The sequence below is a fragment of the Schistocerca piceifrons genome, chromosome 7, assembly GCF_021461385.2.
Source record: "Schistocerca piceifrons isolate TAMUIC-IGC-003096 chromosome 7, iqSchPice1.1, whole genome shotgun sequence".
NCBI classification, from domain to species: Eukaryota; Metazoa; Arthropoda; class Insecta; order Orthoptera; family Acrididae; genus Schistocerca; species Schistocerca piceifrons.
Window position 1 is genome coordinate 119,774,678 of NC_060144.1, and position 19,319 is coordinate 119,793,996.

Here is a 19,319-nt window from a genome sequence, read left to right on the forward strand (position 1 = left end):
CAGATGTTAAGTCCCATAGAGCTCAGAACTATTTCAACCATTTGTGACGAAAACCTACACGGCTGCTGGAAGCCTCCAAAAAATTGTGCAGGATGGAACGGAATGTTCCAAGGAGTCCTTTACTTGTTCTGGTATGGCAGGCGCAGATGAGAAGGGGTTACGCTGGTTCGGTGTAAAATATGGCGACCTCCCTTATGGTGATCAGAAATGGTCGACCGGAATCTTGATGAAGACTTTACCTGCCCACACGTTCTCATCCAGTCCCACATCATAACCGAATGCTGCACAAATCTGGATATTGTTCGATTCGACCAGCTTGCCACAATGAGGTCCCTGTTCTACTACTGTCAGGTACTGATAAAGCTGCCTCATCCGTCGCGCACCTCCGGGTCATTCACCATGATCACTCAACATGTGACGCTGTTGACGCCTCTTATATATCTTAGGAGGTGTGGTGACAACACTAAACACCAACAACATAACGCAGCCTGGGGAGCGATCCACCAGGCACAGAGAATTGCTACTCTAATCACTTACATACCTGCCAAAGGTGTGTACGTGTACGAATTCACGTTGACATCCGACCCTATCTTCTGGGTGCTTCACTTACGGCCTGCAGATAACTTCTGTCTATGACGACGGAGGAATTCGTCCAAAAGCTTGTGACTCCACACAAATTTAACGTAGCAAGAAATCCATGTAGCATTTATTTAAGAATTTCACCGCGAAAAATTACTTTCTCATTATTACGACTCCTGCATTTTCATTAGTATAACACATTTGCGTAAATGTGCAGGAAACGAAACAAATTCACAAATTATTAAAACAGCAGTTGTGATCCAGCAGGGGGTCGGTGCATCCCCATTGCCCCGTTCTACTGCCTTTATAATCGTACAGGGTGAACCCCAATACCACTGACAAAATTTCAGAGCTTGTTCTGGATACACTACCTGATCAGAAATATCCGGACACCCGAGTGTAATGCGAAATTCACAGTTAGAAGTCAACTAGGTGTTGAACTGGCGGTTTGCAAGAAGGCAGGTAGGAGGAGATATTCAGACAGCTATACTTTGCGTATTTGCAACAATTTTGAGCAACTGTCAGAGTTGAGTGGAGTGGAGCCTCTTGTAACAGTAGGTGTAGGGAACATGCAGCAGTCCTCAGCAGTTAGGAGGCCTAGGTCAGTTGTAAAGTCTAACAGAAAGGAGAAGGCTCTGCTGCTAGGTAGTTCACACGATAGAGGTGTGGGACAGAAGTTGCAGGAAGTGTTGGGGAGTGAGTACCATGTCACCAGCATTGTGAATCCTAGTGCAGGGTTGGCTCAGGTGACTGACAGCATAGGGGAGTTATGTAGGAATTTTACAAAAGAGGATCAGGTAGTGAAAGCGGGTGGAGCAGGGAACAGTCTTGATAGGGATGGGGAATATGATGTCGGTGGTGACTTGGTTAAAATAGCTACTCAAATTGGTGGCACTAATGTACATTTCGTGCAACTGTTTCAGCGTCATGATCGGCCTCACCTTAATGCGGCTGTTAGGCGCGTTAACGTGGGACTGGGGAGGGCACTGATGGCAGAAGGCATGGATCACATCTCAGTGGTGCTAGTTGAGTCTAGCAGCAGATCGGGATTCACTAAGCAAGGCCTACACCTCTACAGGTTTGGGAAGGGGAGGCTGGCAAAGCTTATAGGTGACAGTGTAGTAGGTGATAGTGGGATCACTCATGGAAAAATTCTTGTAGTAGGTGATGTTAGAGCTGCACCTTTTTTGGATTGAAGTCAGCTTAAAGGAAGTCCCTCTAACTAAGGACTCACCTTCAGAGGACGTTATGTTTCCAAGCAGAGAAGGAACTAGCATATTTAATAAAAAAAGAGGTATTAGAGATAAAGTTAGTGAACTTCATGTAGATGTTGACTCTGAAATTATTGGTATATCAGAGCACCACTTAAATAATTTTACAGTTCAGAGGCTTCCTTTACCAGGATACGGATTAGCTGGCTGTTTTTCAGGGAGTTCCTTGCGGGGTGGGGGGAGTGGCCATGTACGTAAAACAAAATATTACATTTGAGTCTGTAGACGTATCGCGGCACTGCACTGAATAGATATTTGAATGTCGTGCAGGGGCAGTTGAATTTAGTGAAACTAAACTTCTAATTGTTGTTGTTTCTAGATCCCCTAACTTTGACTTCAGAGCATTTCTGCTCAAGCAAGAGAGGGTTCTTGATTCACTTTATAGGAGGTACCAGAAATTAGTTATGTGTGGTGAATTTAATATTAATTTTGTATATGATGGTGCAAGAAAAAGGATGTTGGTAGATCTCCTAAATTCATATGATCTGATGCAGACTGTGCTTTTCCCCAACCAGGGTGCAGGGGAACAGTAGTACAACCATAGACAATATTTTTATTCATTCTTCATTACTAGATGGGCATTCTGTTAGTAAAAGGGTGAATGGCCTTTCAAACCATGATGCATAAATTTTAACTCTAAGACGCTTCTGTACTCAAACAAATGTCACATATAATTACAAACTATTTTATAGTGCCGATAACATAAATGACAAATATAAAGCTTTCCTTAACACATTTCTCATGCTGTTTTAGAGTTGCTTTCTATTAGAACGATCTAAACGGGCTACTAGCAGTACCGGCTGGCTAGTGGGATAAGGATATCATGTAGAACAAAGTGGGAATATATATCAAAATGTTAGAAGTAGTCGCAATCAAGCTACAGTAGCCCATTACGAACAGTATTGTAAAGCGCTTAAAAATGTTATTAGGAAGGCAAAGAGTGCGTGGTATGCAAATAGACTAGCTAATTCACAGGAGAAAATTAAAACCATATGGTCAGTTGTGAAGGAAGTGTCTGGTCAGCAGCACAAGGTCGACGATATAAAGTCAGTTCGCAGTAAAAATATTTCTGTTACTGATAAATCAGATATATGTACAGTATTTAACAATCATTTTCTGAGCATTGTTGGTGAATTAAATGAAAATTTAGTTTCTACAGGGAATCAAAGAACTCTCTTGGCAAATGCCTTTCCGAGATTGATGTCTGAAATACTCCTCTGTGATACAGAAAAGGGGGAGATTGAGTCAATAATTAAATCACTGACGACTAAGGACTCAAGTGGATATGATGGAGTGCCTAACAGAATGTTAAAAATACTGTGCTGCAGATGTTAGCCCTGTATTTAGGTATATTTGTAATTTTTCCATTAGGAATGGTCGGTTTTCTGAACGATTAAAGTACTCAGTCCTAAAGACGCTTTATAAAAAGGAGAAAGGGATAATTTAGACAATTTTAGACCTGTTTCTATGGTATCACTGTTTGCTAAAGATATTGAAAAGGCTGTGCATGTAAGGATAATTGATCATTTTATATCATATGATTTGCTATCAAACGTACAGTTCGGCTTTAGAAGTCGTATAACAACTGAAAATGCTATATTCTCTTTTCTCTGTGAGGTACTGGATGGGTTAAACAAATGATTTCGAACGCTAGGCATATTTTTTTATTTAAATAAGGCGTTTGGTTGTGTTTATCACAAAATATTGCTCCAGAAGTTGGATTATTACGGGGAGTAGCTCACAACTGGTTCACTTCTCACTTTAGCAACACACAGCAAAAGGTCATTTATTCACAGTGCTGAGAATGGCTGTGGTGTGGGGTCTGAGTGGGGCGCGGTCAAGTGGGGGGTGCCCCAGGGATCAGCGTTGGGGCCACTCATGTTCCTTATTCATATAAATTGGTTCAAATGGCTCTGAGCACTATGGGACTTAACATCTGAGGTCATCAGTCCCCTAGAACTTAGAACTACTTAAACCTAACCAACCTAAGGACATCACACACATCCATGCCCGAGGCAGGATTCGAACCTGTGGCCGTAGCAGTCGCGCTGTTCCGGACTGAAGCGCCTAGAACCGCTCGGTCACCGCAGCCGGCTATTCATATAAATGATATGCCCTCTAGTATTACAGGTAACTCTAAAATATTTCTGTTTGCTGACGGCACTAGCTTGATAGTAAAGGATGATGTGTGCAACATTGGCTTGGTTTCAAATAGGGCACTTCAGTACATAAGTTAATGGCGTGTAGAAAATAAACTAACGCTAAATGACAGTAAGACTCAGTTTTTACAATTTCTAACACACAATTCAACAAAACCTGACCTTTTAATTTCACAGAATGGGCATATGATTAGTGAAACTGAACAGTTCAAGTTTCTAGGTGTTGAGATAGACAGTAAACTATCGTGGAAAGCCCATGTTCAGGATCCTGTACAAAGACTTAATGCTGCCATTTTTACTATTCGAACGGTATCTGAAGTGAGTGATCGTTCGACACGAAAATTAGTCTACTTTGCTTATTTTCATTCGCTTATGTCGTATGGTTTTACATTTTGGGGTAGCTCTTCTCATTGTAAAAGGATATTTTTGGCTCAGAAACGGGTGGTTCGAGCAATAAGTGGTGTAAGTTCACGAACCTCTTGTCGACCACTGTTCAGGAGTCTGGGTATTTTTACATTGGCCTATACTCAAGCGTCAACTGTAGGTTACAATATCTCCGGATGTAATTAACATTTTACAATGCAACAAACGCCACTGATTACGCATTTGTTTATATGTTCAGATGTGCTAACAAAACTAACGTGGTTCCATTTTAAAAAAACGTAGGTTTGTGTTAAAAAACATACTTCCGTGCATTTTTGTATGGTTTGTATTAAACTATTACACTAGCCCCTCTCCTCACGTTCGGTCTGTGGAATCGGTTCGTCAGTATTTGATGTGGTTTACGAAATATATCCAGCGGTAACGTTAGGTGACTCACCCTGTATATATATGTATATATATATATATATATATATATATATATATATATATATATATATATAGTCCTTACTGTCATTTCTTGTTAAGAGTAGTAGCTTATTCCCAAGAATAAGCAGCTTTCACTCAGTTAATACTCGGCAGAATCAAACCTGCATTTGGATCTGACTTCCTTAACTTTTGTGCAGTATACTGCTGCATCCATTTTCAATAAGCTACCACCAGAATTCAAAAATCTTAGCAGTAATCCACCCGCTTTCAAACAGCAACTGAAGTGTTTCCTCATGGGTCACGCCTTCTATTCTGTCGAGGAGTTCCTTGAAAAATTAAGCTGATTCTTGTTGTTTTGTTGATTGCGTTTACTTAAACTTCTGATTTGACTTTTTACGGGTTCATTAACATTTTATTTTTATCTGTTATTACTTTTATGTTGTAATTTCATGTACGGACACGTTACATGATCTTAGAGATTTGCTCCTCAATTTGGTCTTACGGAACTTGACGTGTAAGTAAGTAAATAAATAAACCCTGAGGCAACCTGCGAGTATGAAATGAGGCGGAAATTACTGTGCTGTCAGTAGAGAAGCAGTAACAGCGGAACTGGTCGATCAGGAGAGTTCAGTGACTTCGAACTTGGATTACTCATTGTGTATCACCTGAATAACAACTGCTTCAGGGACATTTCAACCTTTTTAAACCTGTCCGTGTCGATTGGTGGTTATGTGATTGTGAACTGGAAACATGGAGGAATAACCACAGGTAAAACAAAACCAAGACCTCGCGTACCGACGGACACAGACCGTCGAGCACAGTGGAGGCTGGTTGTAAAAAATAGCCCGAAATCACCGGAAGGAATCACTAATGAGCTCCAAAGTGCTACCAGTAGCCCATATAGGACAGTGGCTGTGTATAGTAAGTTAAAATCAATGTGGTACAATGATCAAAGAGGTCCTCATAACACACATTTCTGTAGTCAATGCAAAGAGACACTTTAGGTGCAACGAGAGAACCCACTGGACAGTGAATGGCTGGAAACGAGTGATTTGGAGGGGTGAATAATGCTATACCCTTTGGCATCCAGATGGAAGGATTTATGTTTCGCAAATGCCAGGAGCAGGTTGTGTACTGCGTACAGTAGAGGAACAGTTCGGAGACGATGTTTTATTGTCCAATTTGACAATGCACCCTGTGATAAAGCAACATATGTGAGACAATGGTTTGTGGACATTATTCAATTGCCAATGGAACAGCTTTGGGATGAGTTAAAATGTCGAATTCACTCCAGATCCCAGTTCCCAACATCACTGTCTTTTCTAGTTTCCGCTCTTGAGGAAGAATGGGCTGTCATTCCTCTAAGGACATTCAGACAAATCATTGTAAGTGTTTCAAACAGAGTTCCAGCCGTTATGAAGGCGGAGGGTGACACATCGCTAGCACGCATCCGAACACTTTTGGTTAGATAGGAAATCTTCTGAGTATTTTCGTATAAGACTCTCGTGACACGTTACAGAGGAGTAACGCAATTATGATTTATTTCATGTTGGTCATATACCTTCTTTGTGAGAATAGCTCACAACAGTGAAGAAGCCAGTAACATGCAAAGGAAATAGTGGTTGCTGGTGATTTTAATGTGGGTTTATTGGAAAGCCCTGTCGGTGAACAATTATTGCAATAAGTAACACTGTCATTCAATTTAATTCCTACTGTGAACTTTGCAACTGGGGTATTTAAATGCTCTGACACTGCTGCTGATAATATCTTTGCAGACAAATCTAGGAAAAAAAGTGAAATTACAGAACCAATAGTAAATGGGCTGTCTCATCTAGTCATGCAGTATCTTGTATCAAATGTTGAAAGTTGTCAAAGTAAAAAATCTATTAAATATGAATACAGGAGGGTAATAAATCGGTCAAAAACTGGAAATTTTAAGAGATTGTCCAAAGACATGGACTGGATAGATCTTTACAATAATTCTGACACATATGTAAAATACAAAGCATTCATTAATGAAGTTACTTCCTCTTTTGGTCGCGCGGGATTAGCCGAGCGGTCTAAGGCGCTGCAGTCATGGACTGTGCGGCTTGTCCTGGCGGAGGTTCGAGTCCTTCCTCGGGCATGGGTGTGTGTGTTGTCCTAAGGATAATTTAGGTTAAGTAGTGTGTAAGCTTAGGAACTGATGACCTTAGCAGTTAAGTCCCGTAAGATCTCACACACATTTGAACATTTTTGAACTTATTCTTTTGGAAATTATTTTCCCCTAAAGGTAACTCAAATCAAACACAAGTCTAAAAAACATCATGATTATACAAGGAATAAAGATGTTATGTGGCACAAAAAGGAGACTGTATCTACTATCTAGGAACAGCTCTGATACTAGCATTGTAATGCATTACAAAGAATACTGCAAAATATGGAAGCAAGTAATCCAGAAATCTAAGCAGCTTTATTACGAGAAAAAGATAAGTACATCAGGCAACAAAATAAAAACTATATGGAATGTAGTGAAGACAGATACAAATAAGGTCAAAGTGGGAAACAGATAGCTCTAAAAATAAATGATGTGTTGGTGACAATTGCATGTAGAGTTGGAAACCTGTTAAACAAGTACTTCGTTTCTGTTAATAACAGTTTGTGGTTATAAGGTTCCGTAAACAGTGCAATGAAATACCTGAGACCACTCTTTACAGATAGCTTCATCAAAATGGAAATGCCACTCATGTCTCCCAAAGAAGTAGCATCAATCATAAAATCCTAAAAATCCAAGTATTCTAGTGGTTATGATGTCATATCGACGTCGTTAATCAAAGAGTACTCATGGAACATTTTCGGACTGGCTATAATATGCTGAAGTTAAGGCTCTTTACAAGAAGGAGGATAAAGAGAGAGATACGATCGAACTATCGACCAATTTCACTTTTGCCAGCTTTTTCAAAAATATTTGAAAGATTATGGTCAAGCATCTTCTTAAGCATCTGACTGCAAATAATATATTGTCCAAGTCACAGTCTGGGTCCCTTAAGGTTTCCGATATAGAGAAAGCTACTTATACATGTACAGTGAGAATGTACTTAATTCATTAGATGACAAATTAGAGACTACTGGCATTTTCTGTGAGCTGTCAAAAGCCTTTGACTGTGTGAATCACAGTATTCTCTTAAGTAAATTGGAATATTATGATGTCACCGGCAGTGCTGTCAAATGGTTCGAATCTTATCGACCTACCAGAAAACAAAGGGTGTTTTGCTAAATTAATTGTTCAGCAAGCAGTCAGTCTCCATCTGACTGGGAATTAATTACATGTGGTGTTCCTCAAAGTTCCATCTTGGGTCTGTTGCTTTTTCTTCTGTACATTAATGACTTCTCGTCTGTTACATTGCTAGGTGCTAAGTTTGTTATGTTTGCAGATGATACAAACATTGCAACAAGTAGCAAGTTAAGTACAGATTCATAAATGGCTGCTAATCAAATTTCCACTGAGATTAATAAATAATTTACAGCTAATTCATTGTCATTAAACTTTGAAAAGACCCATTATATGCAGTTCAGAACCTGTAAGAGATTTCCTTCCAGCATGTTTATGACATGTGAAGACATGCAGATCGAAGAGGTTGACTGTTAAACTGCTAGGATGAAAAGTCGATAGTAAATTCAGTTGGGAAAGGCATACACAGAGCTGCTGAAGCGCCTAAGCACGCCTTTATTTGCAGTATGAATGATGTCAAATGTAAGAGATATAAATATTTAAAAAATCTTGCCTCTTCCCTACTTTCACTCTAGTATGTTATAGAGGATCATATTCTGCAGTAATTTGTCAAACTGAGTAAACGTTTTTAGCCTGCAGACTCATATTTGGTGTAAATTCGAGAACATCGCGTAGAACCCTCTTCAAGGAACTTTGTAGTCTAACCAGTATACTCAGTACATTTGTTCCTTAATGAAATTTGTTGCAAGTAATGTATCTCTATTTCCAACCAAAAGTTCAATAGATGGCATCAATACTAGGAATAAGAACAATCTACATAAAGACCTAAAATCAATTTCCTTGGTCGAAAAAGGGGTTCAACATTCAGGGACACATATTTTCAATAAAATGCCAGCAACCGTTAAAAACGTGGTTTCAGATAAAGCGCAGTTTAAACAGAGATTGAAAGACTTTTGGATAGACAGCTACTTCTACTCCATAGATGAATATCTTAACAGGGACTGTTGGACCAATTTAAGTAAAAATACCTGTTAGATTTCATTTTTAACAGCACTTGGTCACAACAGTCAAGGATAGGTATTTTGTGTATGGTAAATGTATTAAAAGTGCATAATTATGTTCGTTCTGACAGCATATTAATTCGGTAAATATTAGCGGTTCCAGTTTACTGTAATGTATTCACCTATTTTAACGATCTCCTGAAAAATGGTTAGGGTTGTGAGTATTATATTCAAATGTTTTGTATTTTTTAATTTGTTCCAGACCAACGAAAATAATCTCATTTTTGGGTCTATGGAACGAAAACGGAATCTAATCTAATGTAATCTAACCAGCAAAACGTAGGAAACAATACGAGCAGCACTGAGACAGGCGTAGAAATCCTGTGGCGTGGTTGCCTTCGTTGTGTTGCTTTTTCATCGTGTTCAGTGAACACACGCACACGAGATAAATACCGGCCAGACGTTCATCAGTAAATCTGTCCATACAACCGTGTGTCGCTGTTAACGTACAGCCAATATTGCTGGAAAAACAAACCAGTGACGTAAACGAACAGCACTCAGCGCATCCTGGGGACGAAAATTAAACTGGGATTTATTGTTGTCAATAGCAAGTCAAGTGAGTAAATGGAACAAGTTTGTTTCCAAATACGGCACAGAGCGCATACATCGGCATTTCCTTTGTCTTCCACATGCTTTCAGTTCATGTATGTCGGCTGTTTATAATTAAACTTTCCTTACTTAACACGTTATAACACGGAAACTAATTACTAAATGGGGACCAAACGTGGTATCATTAATTTGAAGGACATGGGGTAGAGAAATAATGCAGAATCAATTCAGTTGAAACATTTTTAATGTGCTGCTACAGTACAAATGGTTCAAATGGCTCTGAGCACTATGGGACTTAACTTCTAAGGTCATCAGTCCCCTAGAACTTAGTACTACTTAAACCTAACTAACCTAAGGACATCACACACATCCATGCCCGAGGCAGGATTCGAACCTGCGACCGTAGCGGTCGTGCGGTTCCAGACTGAAGCGCCTAGAACCGCTCGGCCACTTTGGCCGGCGTTCATAATTCACCCATTCTTTTTCGAACAGGTTGGAGCTTCAGGACCAAAGACGTGCAGTGTGACTGGCCAGGGTTACTGTGATATGCTTCGCCAGCAAGTCATACCCACCCTACTGGAGAGAGGAGCATTGAACTTAACAGTTTTCATGTAATATGGGGCCCCACCGCACATGCCTCGAGAAGTTCACCTGCTTCTCCATAACACATTTGGAACGATCGAATTATTAGCCGGTCGTTTTCAAATGCTTGGCTGGCACGATCACATGATCTCACTGTACTTCCTGGCATATTAAAACTGTGTGCCGAACCGAGACTCGAACTCGGGACCTTTGCCTTTCGCAGGCAAGTGCTCTACCAACTGAGCTACCCAAGCACGACTCACGCCCCGTCCTCACAGATTTACTTCTGCCAGTACGTCATCTCCTACTTTCCAAACTTTACAGAAGCTCTCCTGCGAAACATGATCTCACTCCCTGTGATTTCTGGTTGTGGGGCTACCTGACGGACGGGGTTTACCTGGGGAACAAAAAAATGGTTCAAATGGCTCTGAGCACTATGGGAATTAACATCTGTGGTCATCAGTCCCCTAGAACTTAGAACTACTTAAACCTAACTAACCTAAGGACATCACACACATCCATGCCCGAGGCAGGATTCGAACCTGCGACCGTAGCAGTCGCGCGGTTCCGGACTGAGCGCCTAGAACCGCGAGACCACCGTGGCCGGCAGCGAATAAAACAATTACATTGATAGTTCTCAAGAAATGTTTATTCCATTGGAATAAAAAGCAGTTGTCAATCAACCATGCCCCACATATCATGAAACAGTCACATATCAAACTCTTTGCATCTCTAAATCGGCCGAGTTTATATGCAGTCGTGTGCCATATAAAAATAGAATTTCACGACTACCACGAGAATGCAGAAATACACTACGTGATCAAAAGTATCCGGAAACCCCGAAAAAATACGCTTTTCATATTAGGCGCATTGTGATGCCACCTACTGCCAGGTACTCCATATCAACGACCTCAGTAGTCATCAGACATTGTGGGAGAGCAGAATGGGGCGCTTCGCGGAACTCGCGGACTTCGAACGTGGTCAGGTAATTGGGAGTCACTTGTGTCATACGTCTGTACGCTGGATTTCCACACTCCTAAACATTCCTAGATCCGCTGTTTCCAATGTGATAGTGAAGTGGAGACGTGAAGGGAGACGTACAGTACAAGAGTGTACTGGCCAGCCTCGTGTGTTACTGACAGAGACCACCGACTGTTGTAGAGGGTCGTAACGTGTAATAGGCAGATATTTATCCAGACCTTCACCCAGGAATTCCAAACTGCATCAGGCTCCACTGCAGGTACAATGACAGTCATGCGGGAGTTGAGAAAACTTGGATTTCATGGTCGAACGGCAGCTCGTAAGCAACACATCACGCCGGTAAATGTCAAACGACGCCTCACTTGGTGTAAGGAGCGTAAACATTGGACGATTGAACAGTGGAAAAACGTTGTCTGGAGTGACGGATCACGGTACACAATGTGGCGATCTGATGGCAAGGTGTGGGTGTGGCGAATGGCCGGTGAACATCATTTGCCAGCATATGTAGTGCCAACAGTAAAATTCAGAGGCGTGGTGTTGTGGTGTGGTCGTCTTTTTGATGGAAGGGGCTTGCACCCCATGTTGATTTGCGTGGCACTATCACAGCACTGCCCTACCTTGATGTTTTAAGCACATTCTTGCTACCCACTGTTGAAGAGCAATTCGGGGATGGCGATTGCATCTTTCAACACAATCGAGCACCTGTTCATAATGCACGGTCTGTGGCGGAGTGGTTACACGACAATAACGTCCCTGTAATGGACTGGTCTGCGTAGAGTGCTGACCTGAATCCTATAGAACAACTTTGGGATGTTTTGGAACACCGACTTGTTGCCAGGCTTCACCGACCGACATCGATACCTCTCCTCAGTGCAGCACTCCGTGAAGAATGGGCTGCCATTCCCCAAGGAACTTTCCAGCACCTGACTGAACGTATGCCTGCGAGAGTGGAAGCTGTCATCAGGGCTAAGGGTGGGCGAACACCATACTGAATTCCAGCTTTACCGATGGAGGGCGCCACGAACTTGTAAGTTATTTTCAGCCAGGTGTCCGGATACTTTTGATCACACAGCGTATGTTAGTGGGGATGGAAGCGAAAAGAAACGCACTTAACTAATTACTCGATGCCACACAGTAATCAAGTAATTCGAGTATCCAGATGAGAAGAATTTGCGAATTATATTTATTAAAACAGAAACTAGACTGCACGTATGGGCAATGTGCAACCCTGTGCCTTCATACGTTTTTCACCCTGAGATCTATACATGTATTGTATACTACCTAGTTCATTCAATGCTTTCGTAATGTTTCTATCTTTTCTGGTCCCTAAATGATGAAAAAATCGAGATCCGTATCGCTGCATGTCACTGACGGGCACTTCGAATTTTTCCGGCGACTTTTATTGTTTGTTTTCGCCTGGTACTCTTACAACGACCAGTATGCCTGCTCCCACGAGGTTCTGGATCACAGTTGCCAGAATGCTTACGAATTGTATTTGAAATCGAATATCACCAGTGAAATTTCGATATTAGCCTACGTAGCTGTTTTTCGAAGCAAGAAGAAACCCTACTTTATCCACTCGTACAACTCACTCGAACAGCAGCAGCACAGAATGATCAAAAATAGTCTTCAATTTATTGTGGTAGTACTATAACAAGTAGCTGAGCTAACAGTAAACAATGGTCGTAGTCACAAATTTGTAGCTATCTGTAATACTGACAGAGTCCGTACAACATGTTCAATTACTGAATAATGCACTGCGACTCCAATTTATCTGTCGTCAAGGTGGAAAATCCACAGAAGTTGTAGCAGAGTTCTGCCTCCTGTTGTCATTTCTCCTTATTGGGCTTTCTCCGACACAAGACGCGGAGTTAAATGGAGTGTGTTCTGTGAAGCGAAACAACCGATATTCCATTCTTGCAGATTCACTGATCACGAGCAGCGATACCAAGCAGGGATAGGAAAGCTCTTGCAAATGAACTAATAACAATAATAATGGTAGCAATAAGAAACTAATAATAAATGAAGTTTATTGCATTACAGAAGAAGGTTGACATGAAAAATAAAAATAGGCTGATCGTTGGGTCGGTGCAATGCAAAGGTTTTCTTAGTACTTCGTTTCTGAATTCCATTCTGGCTATTTGCAGAAGAAAAGAGAAAACAGAAGCGATACACCTCGCTAGTCTAACGACATCTGAACCAGCAGTTACCCTTTCCACGAGACGAACATAGAGCCAAGGAGCAAACATGATACTGCTGCGTTCAGCTCCCTGCCATTGCTCTCCTGGAAGTTAATGCAGAAGTTCACGACAGGAAACGAAAAATCAATTGCACTTTAAGCATGCGATGACTTTCTGAGGGTCGAAAAATTAAATTTACTATCACGATGTCATACAAACGTGATGACTATTCAGGTTACTTCACCAATATGAAGAGAGAATGTTGCGAGAGTTTAGCAGGATTAGTCAGCACCAATACCGAAAGCGAGTGAACGACCACAGAGGTGTCAAACAGTGACAGTAACATTGCCAAGTTTCAATTGCTCTAGCACTATGAAGACCTTCTTGGACGGTTCACGTCGTCCTCATCGTCATGCAGAGACTGCTCCGCCAGCCCTCAGTGGGGCTGCACTACAAGACGCCAATTTAAGAGAAGGCTTGAAACCAACAGCAGGTTACGACACTGGAAAATATGAATTAACTGCACACGTGTCTTGACAGGCTTTCGGTGAAAGCTGAAAATTAGAACGAGAGCAAAACTTCCTTGCCCAAAGGAAGAAACAGTGTTGGCCTCGACGGACTGTATCTTTGTCTGCTCTTACGTCAAACACGACTAGAATATCAGGAATACCAACAAAATGTGGAGACATTATGGATAATACACTAATACATCAATGTAAAATTGTGGATTCATAAGAAAAAGTTTCATATATGACTACTGACGCAGAATCAAAACACAAGAAGTAGGCATATGTGCAGTTTTGCATTTTCATTCGTTTCCACCTCCAGACCTACCGCTGATAACGCGTATTAACAACCTTGTTCAGTGCTTCCGTAATTTTTGCGGTCTTGTTTGATACCGGGAGGTTGGGCAAAACACAAATTCATGTCACTAAAAGTTGATTCGAAACTTTTCTTTTTCTTTGTTGGTGATTTAACTTAGTATTCACGAAGAAAACAACTATGGCAACTCCTGCGAGGTTGCCAGAACACTTACAACATGGAGGGTTAACATTCGTCACTTCTTTGCGACAGTTAGCAGCCCAGTTAAAGCAGCCGTGAAAGGAATTAATATTTTTTCTTCAAAATTAGAACTGATTTCGGGAGTTCGGGAGCATAGACAGTGAGCACTTCAGCACTATGTGGTCAAGGCATCGCTGTAGTAAACACACTCTCATTGCCATTATCGTAGCTGAGGTACATATCTCGCATCATGAAAGATAGAACAAAGCGTTACTTATGCATGAAATGACCTTCTTGGACTACAAGATTTTTACTTTACTAACTCAGTATAACACCTTAAGTGGGAATTACTCAAGAGATTTCATCGAAATGACGAGAAACTTCATGCGAATTTAGCAGGACAAATCAGTCACACACCTGCAAATTACTGTCATGACAATAGAGCTGGCAAATAATGCCTACGACGCTTCGAAGTCTTGACTACGCTAGAAGAATGGGTTTTCGTAGCTGTTATTCTGTGTGATCAGATTTGTCAGATATGCAGTGCAAACACGTGTCTAAAAGAGTAGAAAACTGAATAATACTCCACTGAGTATTATTCCCGTTTCTGAGACTCAAATCGTGGGTACAGCCTAGCTAGGACTCACGTTTATTTGCACTAATAACAACGTACACCATTAAAAAACAGCAGGGAGGCTGACAAATACATTCAGAAAAGTTTTCCTGACACTCAAATTTATGTTCAGTTTTGGCATGTTTATCTTTTCAGGAAATCTATCCTTTCTATTTCCAGTCTGCATTTTTTTATCTGCTTTGCTTCTGCTGCTAATAGGTATTTCACTGCACACATAGCAAAACTTGTCTACTACTTTCACCCTCTCATTTTGTTCCCTCAGCATCGTCTCAATTTGCATACGGTTTGTTTCCCTTCTATTTATGTATACACATCAAAAGAACTAAAAGTCGCGAGTGTAACGACGCGTGAAGAGGCGGCAGTGACGGCCATGGTTACCTTCGGTAAATGCAGCACACTGAGCAACTGAGCGTGTGTAAAGATCACAGAGAATGGCCCTAGTTGTTTTTGCGCCCTAAAACAGAAACAAAAATCAAAACAGGTCTATAGCTTTCTTGTATCTTTGCGAGACGAAAGAGAGAAAAATAATAGTAAACTAAAGGCTAGCCGTCGTTTTGAATTTGCAAGCGTATGAGCGTTTCCAGCCATGAAAGACAGTCTTAACAAAAATTCAGTAAACATCTCCTCTATTTTCATTAACAAACACTAAAGCATACCGACGCCAACGAAAATAAAAAAGTAAAATATTACTTTTTTTTTTTGTAGAACCCAAGACCCCAAACAGGCCAGCCTAACAGCAGACATACTTGACAATTTCACCATTACGAAACGTGACACTATTTTAAATTAATCTCGTCCGCTGTCTGAGAAGGATGTATCCTGAACGAAAGTCTACTGGCGTGAGACACTTGGCATCTTAAAGTACATCACCATTCATTCCAGACTCTGATTCCGATCCCCGACACCCCACCCTCCCCTTGTGGGTGCGGTTTTCTGTCTACTGCACCCACAGAAATACCATGCAATCTGAAACCTCTTTTTCTTTTAAACGTCTAGCATAGATGATACAGCTATTGGAGGGATCGAATTTATTTCACAGTACAGATATTAAAACCGTATTGTATTAGTTTTTTGTTTCTTTATTTACAATATGCTCCATTACAAAATTTTTAATACAACATGTATATAGTGTGTGTGTGTGTGTGTTGTATGGTGAAGATGTGATGCAGAAGGGAAGGGTGAAACCCACTGCCAGCAATGGCCCACTACTCGCGAATAGCACCAACAAGGCCGTCAAGCTTAACATCCCCATACAACAGATGGATCACCATCAACAGTGTTACACGCCATCGTTTCACTAGACACTGTGGAGAGGTTTGGTATTTAAAACACTCGGACATTGCTACAAAGTCTGGGGACTGGGAACTTTATGCCGCCACCTCTCCTCCCCTTGCCGGCCAAATAATGGCAGTGAAAATTTTTGCCACCACCAGGATTCGAACCATCTTACCCCTGAATCTAGCGCCGCCACATAGGCGTACCTTATCGACCTCGACCTGCCTTACTCAGAAACATATCCTTTCAAAATTAATAGATGATAATTTGTTTAGAGGACCTTAGCCCCATTCATAGCAGCAGAGCCTTCTAGAATAGTTTCAACGCCAGCAGAGAATAAAACTTTTCCCTTTCATGCCAAAGTAACCAGATCTCAGCCCCACTGAAAATGTGTGGGCAAAGGGTACGAGATCCCTACTGTCTGGTGCAACGAATGCAGATGATCTGTTATCAAATATAGAGAATACCTAGTGGGAAATAAACGATCATCAGAAGCTGTCGACGTTTAGCAATACAGTAGGGTGTCATGAGAGAACGAGATACTCATACACCCCAACAGTATTGAAGAAGGTGTAACAGTGTCATATTACAGCTGACACAACTGTGCATGTCATATTCAAGGTCTCTGTCAACATGTGTCAAGGTTCCTGCTGGTAGGGAGATGGGAATGGCATGGGTGGGGGAGGGGAGGGGGAGGATCGGCCATTCGAGGTCTGTACACAGTGGCTATTTTGCTGTCGACCAGCAGGGAGTTCTGCCTGTTTGGGGAACAGAGCACTGTAATACACTATCAGCAAGGGCCATGCATTGCCTCCAAAAAGCTGATAAAGACGGAAAGTAAGTACAAGAATATTAATAATGGGGAGTAGAGGGCGAACAATTGACAGGGATTCCCTGCTCTCAGGCAATTTCCTCAGAAGGACCTGAATTATTTATCAAATAATACGTCACACACCTCCAATCAGGGCTTAGTGTGACTATTACAATGTAGCCCAATACACATCGAAGTATCTGACCTGCATAAAAATGACATTTTTACTCGTATTAACATATTCTTGCCCACAGATTTATCCAGCTATTCTGTACCACAGCGCAGTAATATACATCCCAGACACTGAGTTCCCTCTATACGACTCGTCAGACCTCTACCATTGCTTACCTCACCTGTTAAGGTGATTTTGAATGCCTGTAGGAGTAAACATTTGCTTGTAGGATTACCCACAATGTACTGGCGACGACTGAAAATGTAATGCTTTCACACAACGAAAAATGTGATGTGTAATACGTGAGATTTTCTCAGATGTATATGGCAGTCGAACACGTACACTGTATGTGTTGGCAGCTACCTGAAAATCAGTTAAGATATGTATGAGGAGTACACTTACATTTAGAAACCTAATATGTGTTAGACAAACCATACAGAGAGAGTATCTCTATACACTGACAAAACATTTCAGAGAAGGACTTAGAAACAATTTTTATGACTGTTGTGCCCATATGTGCAGTGTATTATTTTGTGGAGAGGTAAGACCACTGCTCTGTCCTTGTTCTACTTTACACTGTATGCAGAGCAAAATTATTGACAACCTGCTTCCATGCACATCACATAAAACGATGTAGGATCAGAAGTATCCGGACATTAATGTGAGATCTGTCAAAAGGGAAGCATTGCTCTATTCCCCATATAAAAAAATTTAAGTGGATAAATGCCCCACACTTAGTCTAGTTCGATATTGACATAATCTAGATGTGCCTAGGAACAACATACCAATAATCTGCCTACGTTCACTAATTAAAATAAATTCTTGTCATTCCAACTGAATCTACAACACTGCACCTCAATCCTTAAGTGTGCTGTGTAGGGCTCTATTGCTCTCGCACTGTTCACAAGATATGATGTGTTCAACAGAAGAAATAGCTCATGTGAGAATGAAAGCCCTATAATTACAATTTGCATAAAGTACATATGATATGGGCATTAATGTGAGATCTGTGAACAGAAAGAATTGTTTGCGTACTCGATAAATGATCTTACATTTAATTTAGTGTAGGAAGGTTACACACGCACGGATAACAAACGACTGTGCTCGTCCTGTATGTAGTCTCTTAATCGTCTGTGATACTTCCAGCAATAATACACTACTTTTTACGACACAGATGCAACCCAACCACCTACAATAATACAATTCATTTGCATGCGATGGGCTTTTATCTCGTTTAAATTACATGGTGCTAACGTAGTCATAGCGATCAGAGATTCGCAATTAACTAGTACATTAGGACAACCAACCTCTACGTATGTTTTGGTGTTCCATTGAAGAAAGTCCAAGTAATCCTTGTGACAACTCTGCCCTCAACATCGTATGTCTTGTACAAAGACTACGCCTCTGCGACACCTAATGTGTAATACATAACACACAGTAAGGTCTATCGCACTTGATACACAACATTATCACAACCAACTTGTAGAAGAAAGTCCTACATCAAAACAAATACCCCACAAGCCGCTGTACAGTCCATTTATAGACAACTGAGGACCTATGATTCCAATATTGAGGGTAGATACAATGCATACACATGGGTTAAGGAGCACTTTCATTCACACACACTAATAATGTGGAGTTACAACTCACTGCAAATTAAGCTCATATTACAATACTAATTTTTCATTTAATTTTACATACAAAAAGGTCATTTGTTATGGAGAATGATCCTAGGCTTGTTTCATGCAGCAAAGTACGCTTTAGGTAGCTGTTGGAAAGTGATTGGTAGACAACGGCAGCTGGGGTGTGAATGGGGAGGGAGGGGCTACATGTATAGATATAAACCCACCAGCTCATTTAGTCGTTAGTGCCATGCTACTGTTCATGAGGACATTATATTTGACCGGTTGCCATTCATAGCGTGTCAATGTAAGTATTTCACCTGGCGTTGAGTTTGAGGTGGTAGCTGGGACAGAGAACGTGCTAACTTGTAGGAAGCTTCAGCTCACGCAAATACAATGGCACGGCTTGTGCGACAGACT